Genomic DNA, 11,085 nt, shown 5'->3' with positions numbered 1-11,085 from the left:
TGACACCCACGAGCCTTTGCAATCTTGGCTCGGTGGAGAAAAAAGGGTTTATCAAAATGAGGAAAAGTAAGATTCAACTTGAATGTCTCCTAAATGGTTCCAAACAAAGGATGTTTTTGCAAATGTGCGTCTAGAATAAAGTGAACAGATGGAAATATATGTTGGCAAAGATTTGTAGAGTATGCTTGCACATATGAGATATAACATTTGCAAATGTTAAAAAATTACAAGTTATTCAAAATGTTGTCAATATTCTTAATTTTAATTAATATACACAACTTCTAACTGCCCATTTTTACCACTTAAACGAAGTACAACAAGGCACAGAAAAAACAATGTAAGAATCACTTCGATTTGCAAACATGCCCATCTTGAAAGCGTCCTACTGAGCCAACATCTAGGACCGTCAGTCTCTCTGCTGCTTCAACAATGATTGTGAGCAAACGCAGTGTGGTAATCTTGAAATAACTTATCAGCTCACCTGTAAAGAAGAAGGAAAAAAGTTTGCTTTATTCTGGTGGTTTGCGTACTTTGTGGCTAATAAATCTCTAAACCGCTATAAGCTACATACTGTCCCTGCTTTTCTTCACCACAACTTTAATAGATCCAGACATCTCATTTGGACAATTGGTATGTTTTTCCGAAGCTTTGTTAGCTGTGTGCTAATTTGGTACAGTATTGTGATGGCACCTGTACGTTTGCTAGAAAATAAATAAAAGCTATTAGTGTATCCAAATTAAACAATGGACCCACAATGGACCCCATTAACCTCTTAGTGACCAAGCCTGTTTGCGCCTTAAAGGGGTTGTCTCGCGAAAGCAAGTGGGGTTATACACTTCTGTATGGCCATATTAATGCACTTTGTAATGTACATCGTGCATTAAATATGAGCCATACAGAAGTTATTCACTTACCTGCTCCGTTGCTGGCGTCCCCGTCTCCATGGCTCCGTCTAATTTCGCTGGCTTCTTGCTTTTTTAGACGCGCTTGCGCTGTGTGGTCTTCTGCCTGGTGAATGGGGCCGCTCGTGCCGGAGAGCTGCTCACCGCGTCGCCATCGTAGCTCCGCCCCGTCACGTGTGCCGATTCCAGCCAATCAGGAGGCTGGAATCGGCTATGGAACGCAAGGAAGGAGAAGAAAATCCACGGTGCACCCTGGGAGAAGACCCGCGGTCCACCGTGGGAGAAGACCAGCGGCGCCATCTTTAAAAGAAGAATAGAAGAAGCTGCAGAACGCTGATGCAGGTAAGTGCAATGTGCTTTTTAAAAACTAACCTATACTTTCTTTTTAACAGACTTTAAATGCACACAAAAGTAGAGCATGCAACGTTTTTTTCGCATTTCGGCAAAAAAAGGAAACGAAAACCAATCCGTTGAAATCAATGGGTTTTATTCTCTGCATATTGTGCTCAGAAAGTTTGCGCATGCTAACACACGCGTGTAAATGTCCATGTGAAGGAACTCTTAAGCCTGGCTTCACATGGGTGTGTTTGTGTGCGCATTTATGCAGCGAATAGAGCCCTAACGAACGGGTTCGTTCACAAGTGCGCATCTTTACATTTCACGCAAAAAAAAAATATGCAGCATACTCTATTTTGCGGCACTTTTGCACACCAAAAGTCCCCATAGAAGTCAATGGGGATGCACAAATATACATGTGATATGCCAGGAGGTGCGTGATACGCTGCGTAATTGCGCAGGAAAGGAACACATCCAGAACTCGTTAGACTAATTCCATACATATTTTTAGGTGACTTGGACATTTTTGTTCCTAAGATCTGCGTTCGACCAACAGACCGGCCTAATGTCACACGATGTCAATAGTAAGTAGCTTGTGCCTCTTAATACTAGTAAGTAGCTTGTGTTCTCCCGCGGGGTTTTGAACGATAATTGTCCCATGTAGAAACATGCAGAAACTGAACGACTGGATCAGAATCGTCCAGTTGTTCACTTTTAAGCAGCTTAAAATCCAAACACATTTCTCGGTGTAAGCAGCAGCCGTCCAGTACTGAACGTCTGCTGCTTACAGTGAATGGAGGTGAGCAGGGGGCAGAACTCTCCTCCAGCTGCCCCGCCTCCCTGCTGGCTGCGCTGTCAGCGATCCAGCAATGCTCGCTCCTGTGCAGAGCGAGCACCACAGGGATGAATGTCGGGCAAGCTCTGATTGTCTGAGACAGTCAATGAATGGCTGTGATTGGGCATCGAGCCATTGCCGAGAACCAATCACAGCAGTCTATTGCTGGAGGCGAGTTCTCAAACCTTGCTTACAGCAATAGATCCTTTGTCAGTGCAGGGGAAGCCCAGAGTAGCGGGAAGCCCAGAGTAGCGTGTATTTTTCACATTGGGAGACATATGTCCATGTGAATTAGCCCTAAGGGTGTGTGTTCAGAGAAGAGTGCGCACAAGATACAAGCAGACCATGAGCATCTAGAATAGGGTTTTCCAACATTCCTTGGCCAAGTATTCCCTTCTCAAATAAATTACTTAAAAATTCAGCAAAGGTTATCATGGCACTATGTGTTGTACCTACCTTCATCACAATACCAGGACAGACTAAGTACTCCCTAGAGGCAATGACTGTACTCCTAGTCACTCTCCTGCCACACTAGTATTATAAATGGCACATGGTGGGGAAAGCCCTGTTAGGGCCCTAGAAGCTTCAAGGTACATCTCTAGCCCATGAGATACATACACTACCGTTCAAAAGTTTGGGGTCACCCAAACAATTTTGTGTTTTCCATGAAAAGTCACACTTATTCACCACCATGCGTTGTGAAATGAATAGAAAATAGAGTCAAGACATTGACAAGGTTAGAAATAATGATTTGTATTTGAAATAACATTATTTTTACATCAAACTTTGCTTTCGTCAAAGAATCCTCCTTTTGCAGCAATTACAGCATTGCACACCTTTGACATTCTAGCTGTTAATTTGTTGAGGTAAGCTTGAGAAATTGCACCCCACGCTTCTAGAAGCATCTCCCACAAGTTGGATTGGTTGGATGGGCACTTCTGGCGTACCATACGGTCAAGCTGCTGCCACAACAGCTCAATGGGGTTCAGATCTGGTGACTGCGCTGGCCACTCCATTACCGATAGAATACCAGCTGCCTGCTTCTGCTGTAAATAGTTCTTGCACAATTTGGAGGTGTGTTTAGGGTCATTGTCCTGTTGTAGGATGAAATTGGTTCCAATCAAGCGCTGTCCACTGGGTATGGCATGGCGTTGCAAAATGGAGTGATAGCCTTCCTTATTCAGAATCCCTTTTACCCTGTACAAATCTCCCACCTTACCAGCACCAAAGCAACCCCAGACCATCACATTACCTCCACCATGCTTAACAGATGGCGTCAGGCATTCTTCCAGCATCTTTTCATTTGTTCTGCGTCTCACAAACGTTCTTCTTTGTGATCCAAACACCTCAAACTTGGATTCATCCGTCCACAACACTTTTTTCCAGTCTTCCTCTGTCCAATGTCTATGTTCTTTTGCCCATCTTAATCTTTTTCTTTTATTGGCCAGTCTCAGATATGGCTTTTTCTTTGCCACTCTGCCCTGAAGCCCAAAATCCCGCAGCCGCCTCTTCACTGTAGATGTTGACACTGGTGTTTTGCGGGTACTATTTAATGAAGATGTCAGTTGGGTACCTGTGAGGCGTCTGTTTCTCAAACTAGAGACTCTAATGTGCTTATCTTCTTGCTTAGTTGTGCAACGCGGCCTCCCACTTCTTTTTCTACTCTGGTTAGAGCCTGTTTGTGCTGTCCTCTGAAGGGAGTAGTACACACCGTTGTAGGAAATCTTCAATTTCTTAGCAATTTCTCGCATGGAATAGCCTTCATTTCTAAGAACAAGAATAGACTGTCGAGTTTCAGATGAAAGTTCTCTTTTTCTGGCCATTTTGAGCGTTTAATTGACCCCACAAATGTGATGCTCCAGAAACTCAATCTGCTCACAGGAAGGTCAGTTTTGTAGCTTCTGTAACGAGCTAGACTGTTTTCTGGCAGTGAATAGTCCCCACGGGACCCACGGGATTCACGGCCCCACATCACGCTCGCCCGTGTGAATTGGCCTCAGGGCTCATGTCCACGACCGTGTTTTTACGGAGTATCAAGGGTGCGTTGCATGACACGCAGTGAATGGAGGCAATGAAAGTCAGTGGACATGCTCTATTTCTCTGCACATGACATGCAGCCCTTTTATGGGTTGCGTATGATACGCTGTCCATACGCACACATTGCGAGAGGGCAGTGTTTCGATACACATTCCTGCTCTGAACAGAGCGGGAATTTAAAAAAAAAAATCACACTGCGCATGTCCGTGATGTGAGATTAGTGGGCATGCGCAGTGCTATACTTGCCACATACACGACCTCTGCCGGCAGAGAGTATTGGTTGTAATTTGTAAAACACCACGGGAGACCCACAGTGTATTACGTATACGCCCGTGGACATGAGCCCTAAGGTTGCTTTCACACAGGCGTCTGTTAAAATGCTGCATTTTAAAGCGTTTTCGAACGCCATTTTTAAATGTGTTCAACAGCATTGTGTAACGCACTCCATCATTACAATGGGTGATATGGGGCATTAAGAAGGGCTGAAACAAACTAAACTAGAGCAGATAGCGTTAGAAAATTGTAGTGTTCGAACGCTCCCTGAGAAGCTCCATTGTGATCAATCAGTGGGTTTTTTTGCGGCTTTTCACAAACCACGCTAAATGCTGTAAAAAACATTCTGTGTGAAAGAGGCCTTAGTGACAAAGTCTGTTTGCTCCTTAACCCCTTATTGACCGCCCTATAGTGTTTTTAATCCCCACAGCCATAAAAACATGCTCATGCTGAGGATTACAGCCCTGGGGGCTGTGGACATGACAGCTCCTTGTTGTCAGCTGCCCGAGTGACCCCCAGTCACGCTATTGCCGTTATCCAAGTAAACAGTTAAAAACTTTAAAATTTCATCTTTCCTCATATCCGTGAGTGGAGATGAAATTACATACCTAAAGCCCCCGGATTTATCCGCGGACCTTACCCCAGATTGCCGGGGTAATTTAAAATCTCCCTGTTGCTGGCTAGCAAACGTAGCTGAAAGCCTGGAGATTTCACGATGGGCACCGGTCCCGGCGCTCTCCCCGACACCCGGTTTGAATTTGGCGCCAAAAACCTCATGGCGCGTCCTGCTCCTTGCGGCCTCTCGCCGCCGCGACTGCTCTTACGACCGCCTCTCTTTGCAGCGGGACTCGGGCTGAGTCGCGCCGGGGGGAAGGGGGGGTTTCTTCGCTTCGGGCGGCCTCGCCCGGCATCCCCCTCTTGTGCTGCTTCCTCTCCGGATACCGGCTCCCTTGCTGCTGGCTCGAGTGGCCTCCCCGACTCCGATCCCAACCTGCAGCTGGCGATTAACTCCTCCAGCCACTCGGCGCCATCCCGCTGGATTGCTTCTTGAATCTGTAGCCGCAAATCTTCCATCCTCAGTCTTGGGTCTTCTTGCTTCCACGGACCACTCTGGCACACTCTCCCTCTTCTTGCTTGCTTTCGCCGCTTGAAGCGAATTTTGCCTTCTTTTCGCTGTCCTGATCTTTTGCTGAATTTCGCCTTCTTTTCGCTGTCCTGATCTTTTGCTGATCTTGCTCAATTTTCTGTCTTCTGTTGCTTTCTTTCTTTCTGCTGCTCGTCTTCTCGGCTCCTATCTTCCTTCTTCTCCTTGTGTCTCTCGTCTCTGGTCTTCTTCCGCTCCCCTCCCTCTTCCTGTCAAACCCCTTGCTTCCGGTGGCGTCAAGGTACACTAATACCTAGCATTGGTTTGATATACAGCAGGCCTCATTTATTAGAACTAGCTACAAGAAAAACTCTGTTGTCCGCAGCAACCAATTACAGGGCAACTTTGCTTTTACTAGAGCAGTTTGCAACAATGAAAGCCCCCCTGGTTGCTAGGGGCAACAAAGACAGTTTTTTTTAAGTATTTAATCAGTAATCTACTTCTAGAACATTGCTGGCGAGTTATTGGAGCTTCTGCATAAATGGGCAGCAAGTGTAACAGTCGTTTGGCCGCGTCTCTCCCGTTATTTTGGAGTCTTGGTTCTGGAGAGCCGATACACAGTCTGTAACCTTCCAAAGCCCCCGATTGACCCATGTGCTGAATTTGGTGCAGATCGGTCTAGTTCACCGCATCTCACCAGCTGGGTTCACACAGGGCGGATTTGTCACGGAAATTCCGTCCAGTGTTAGGCCGCGGCAAATCCACCTGCGGCCCTTCAGCCCCGCCGCCGGGAAACGTGCTTCACGGCCCTGTGGGTTCCCTGAAGGCCACCCCGCTCAGCGCTGTCACACACAGCGGGGTGCGTTGCTCTTGCCTGCCGCCGGAGAGCCCCGTTCAGCTACACCAATGCGCGCCTCCTGCGCGGGGCCAACAAGAAAGATATGTGCAGCCCTCCATGAATGTAAGCGGGGATTCTTTTTTTGGGCCGACGACGAGGGTGTTTCAGCTGGCTTGCATAGCAGCGGGGTCCGTTCTTGTTGCCGGGCAAGGGGAGTGGGTTTTAGGTGTCCCAATGCACGGATCAGCAATAAACGGAGCTAAAGGAATCCCAACATTTCGGCTGCCTCAGCTTACTGGACTAACAGGACCTGCTGCAGAGCAAGCTGTTCCAGCCAATCAGATACAGGGGGCGTCAACCACTGTCAATCTTGACTCCTCCAGTAAATCCTGGTGGCGTCAAGATACACTAGTACCCTAAGGAAAGGACCTGTGCATAACACTACCACACTCCCCTTATATAACCGTACCATCACCGCACACCTCGTGTAACCCCACATAGGAATGTATATAAGAAAGATGGAGAGACCCCACTATTCCCTGACTCACTTACCCCCTAGGTGTCTCCACACACTTTTTGGATACTCACCTTAAGGAGATAGGACACCGCTTATAATCCACATGATAGGCCACTCACAGACTAAGCCAGAAGCCTGCTGCACACTGAGGAGGGGCAATCACCATGAAACAATCTGTCTGAGCATTGCTTCCTGGCTTGGTTTAATATTCCCAGTCATTGTTAAGGCTTGTTATAAATCACTTGGATTTGAAGGAATGCTGTCATCCAATAGATGGCGCTAGAGAGGTATTTTCCCATCCTTATTTGCATAGATATCCCAGAGGAGCTAGCATCACCTTATAAGTCTCCTTACTCATTTTTTGGGTGACATCAGAGGTCCTTGACAGACAGCACCCACCCGCACCCGGCTCAGGTAGTTAACCATGTGCTGCATGATTAACGCTATAAATAAACCTCAAAATTCTATGGCAGAATTGATGCGTTTTCTCTCCCTGCGATCATAAAAAAAGATGTGATACAGGCGAACATGGAGGCTCTAGTACCCTGTTGTCCCACCTCTAGCTTGGATACAAGATGTGATACAGGCGAGCATGGAGGCTCTAGTACTTTGTTGTACCGCATCTAGCTTGAATACAAGATGTGATATTGGGGGCAATTGAGGCATACATGTTCCATATGGTATTATGTGTCCACATTTGCTGTGACTGAGCCTCTAGATCATACAAACTTCTAGGCTGTGGGAGTTGCCATCCTAAATGCGCAGACAGGTGCCCGCGGCCGGCGAGTGACGTTTCTGTGCGGGGCTCTGCGAACCCCGCACAGAAATAGAGCATGCCGCGGTTTGTTTTCCACGTGTGATTTCGCGCAGACAAACCGCGTCCGTCTGCCTAGGATTGCGTTTTCTAACACAATCCTATGGCAGCTTCCATGGGTGGAAATTCTGCAGGAAATCCGGCAGCGGAATTTCCGCCCGTGTGCACGGGGCCTAAGGCTGCTCTAAGACGTGCATTCAGAAAACACAGCTTAAAATCGTGGGTTTTTTACCTCAATTTTGAGCAGCACTTTTGAACGCATGGTAAAGCAGTTTTAATGCACCCCACAATTGTGATGGGTGGGGAGGTGTGCAGCAGGCTTCTGGCTTAGTCTGTGAGGGGCCTATGATGTGGATTATAAGCGGTGTCCTTTCTCCTTAAGGTGAGCACCCAAAAAGTGTGTGGAGACACCTAGGGTGTAAGTGAGTCAGGGAATGGTGTGGTCTCTCCATCTTTCTTATATACATTCCTATGTGGGGTTACACGAGGTGTGTGGTGATGGTACGGTTATATAAGGGGAGTGTGGTGGTGTTATTGTTACGCGAGAGAAGTGGGTTTTCATGAGGGAAATGTGGCGACCTGGGGTTACATGCAGGGAGTGTGGTGACGGTACGGTTACATGCAGGGAGTGTGGAGACGGTGGGGTTACATGCAGAGAGTGTGGTGACGGTGGGGTTACATGCAGGGAGTGTGGTGACGGCGGGGTTACGTGCGGGGAGTGTGGTGACAGCGGGGTTACGTGCGGGGAGAGTGGTGACGGCGGGGTTACGTGCGGGGAGAGTGGTGACGGCGCGGTTACGTGCGGGGAGCGTGGTGACGGCGCGGTTACGTGCGGGGAGCGTGGTGACGGCGCGGTTACGTGCGGGGAGAGTGGTGACGGCGCGGTTACGTGCGGGGAGAGTGGTGACGGCGCGGTTACGTGCGGGGAGAGTGGTGACGGCGCGGTTACGTGCAGGGAGTGTGGTGGCGGCGCGGTTACGTGCAGGGAGTGTGGTGGCGGCGCGGTAACATGAGGGAATTGTGGTGACGGTGTGGTTACGTGCGGGGAGTGTGGTGACGGTGCGGTTATGTGCGGAGAGTGTGGAGGCGCAATGGTTACATGAGGAAGGTGTGGTGATGGTACGGTTACATGCTGGGAGTGTGGTGGCGGTACGGTTACATAAGGGCGGTGTGGTGATGGTGGGGTTACATGCGGGGAGTGTGGTGACGGTGTGGTTACATGCTGGGGAGTGTATTGACGGTGCGTTTACATGCGGGGAGTGTGGAGGCGGCACGGTTACATGCGGGGAGTGTGGAGGCGGCACGGTTACATGCGGGGAGTGTGGAGGCGGCACGGTTACATGCGGGGAGTGTGGAGGCGGCGCGGTTACATGCGGGGAGTGTGGAGGCGGCGCGGTTACATGCGGGGAGTGTGGAGGCGGTACAGCTGCACAAGGGGAGTGTGGTGGGGATGCTGATTTTCGCACCTGTGATGGAACCCCTAACAATAATTTGTGCCGTGCCATTTCCATAAATGTCATAGAAGGCAATGAAAATGAAGTGAACAGTTTAGCATACAGTAATGCCCCTTTCACACGGGCCAAAAATCTCACTTACCCAAAGGAATTCATATCGCAGAGCCCGGCTGGTTGTTATGGCAACAGGACGCCAGATACTGGCGTCCTGTATTGCCAGCGCCTAAGATTGCTATAGTAAGTATTTTAGCATTTTGCCTCACAAAAAAACGCAATAAAAGTGATTAAAAAAGCGTATGTACCCCAAAATGGTACAAATAAAAACTACAGCTCGTCCCGCAAAAAATAAGCCCTCAGAGAGCTCCGTCCATGGGAAAATAAAAAAGTTATAGGACTTGGAATGCAGTGAGTTAAGAAAAAAATAATAATTTCCAAAAAAAGGCTTTTTATTGTGGAAAAACCTAAAAAAAATATAAGAATTTTGGTATCATTGTAACCGTACCATCCCGCAGAAAAAAATGTAGTGTATCATTTATGCTGCATGATTAACGCTATAAAAAGAAAATCAAAATTCTATGGCAGAATTGATGCGTTTTCTCTCCCTGCGATCATAAAAAAAGATGATGTGATACAGGCGAACATGGAGGCTCTAGTACCCTGTTGTCCCACCTCTAGCTTGGATACAAGATGTGATACAGGCGAGTATGGAGGCTCTAGTACTTTGTTGTACCGCCTCTAGCTTGGATACAAGATGTGATATGGGGGGCAATTGAGGCATACAGGTTCCATATGGTATTATGTGTCCACATTTGCTGTGACTGAGCCTCTAGATCATACAAACTTCTAGGCTGTGGGAGTTGCCGTCCTAAATGCGCAGACCGGTGCCAGCGGCCGGCGAGTGACGTTTCTGTGCGGGGCTCTGCGAACCCCGCACAGAAATAGAGCATGCCGCGGTTTGTTTTCCACGTGTGATTTCGCGCGGACAAACCGCGGCCGTCTGCCTAGGATTGCGTTTTCTAACGCAATCCTATGGCAGCTTCCATGGGTGGAAATTCTGCAGGAAATCCGGCAGTGGAATTTCCGCCCCCCCTCTCTGCCTCCTCTCCGCCCCTCTGCACTAAGACGTGCATTCAGAAAACACAGCTTAAAATCGTGGGTTTTTTACCTCAATTTTGAGCAGCACTTTTGAACGCATGGTAAAGCGGTTTTAATGCACCCCACAATTGTGATGGGTGGGGAGGTGCGTTAGAAAACGCAAATACAGGACAGATAGCGCTTAAAAATCACCGCTTCCGAGCTCACGTCTGAGTAATCGCATTCAAATCAATGGAAGCAGTATAGCGCAATAAAAAGCGGTGTGTGTGTGTGATTTTCATCTAGTGCAGGAAACGCGTTAATAGGGCTAATTCATGTATGGAAATTCATTTTGCAGCTGTATGCAGCATGATTTAGGTATGGGTACGCGGTGAGAAAGGTAAGGGGGGGCCCTGAGCTGAACTTTTGCACCCGGGCCCTTGAGCCTTTAGGTACGCCCCTGACCCTAAGGGTGTTTCTCACCTCATCTTTCTGCGTTTTACATACAAAAATGACAGGAAAGGGTTGTGACCCGGCGGCCGTCGCAGGGAGAAGATGACCATCGCCACTGTATGCCACGGAAAGGGGTGAACGCGCGTGTGAACTGGCATTTCAAGCGCAACCCGATTACTGTAAACCTTGTTTATGCACAAATACGCTCCACTGCGACAATAGTCTTGGCGTGTACATTCGTCTACCGAAGCCCTAGGGCCTCTTTCACACGGCGTGCTAAATTTAGCAGAAAAGCGGTCGCAGAAACCGCAATGATTTTTACGTGCATTTGCGCTCCCGATATTCCATTAGAGTCTAAGGGGGTAAGCAAATTCGCTCTCATATGCATAAAATTGCGCCGAGGGCTCCTTCACACGAATGTACTTTAGTCCCCTTATAGTTCTGATCCCAGGAATGCACAAAAATAAA

Source organism: Eleutherodactylus coqui, unplaced genomic scaffold (genome assembly GCF_035609145.1).
Source record: "Eleutherodactylus coqui strain aEleCoq1 unplaced genomic scaffold, aEleCoq1.hap1 HAP1_SCAFFOLD_86, whole genome shotgun sequence".
Classification (NCBI taxonomy): Eukaryota; Metazoa; Chordata; class Amphibia; order Anura; family Eleutherodactylidae; genus Eleutherodactylus; species Eleutherodactylus coqui.
The sequence above is the reverse complement of the archived record's forward strand: the minus strand, read 5'-3'. Positions refer to the sequence as shown.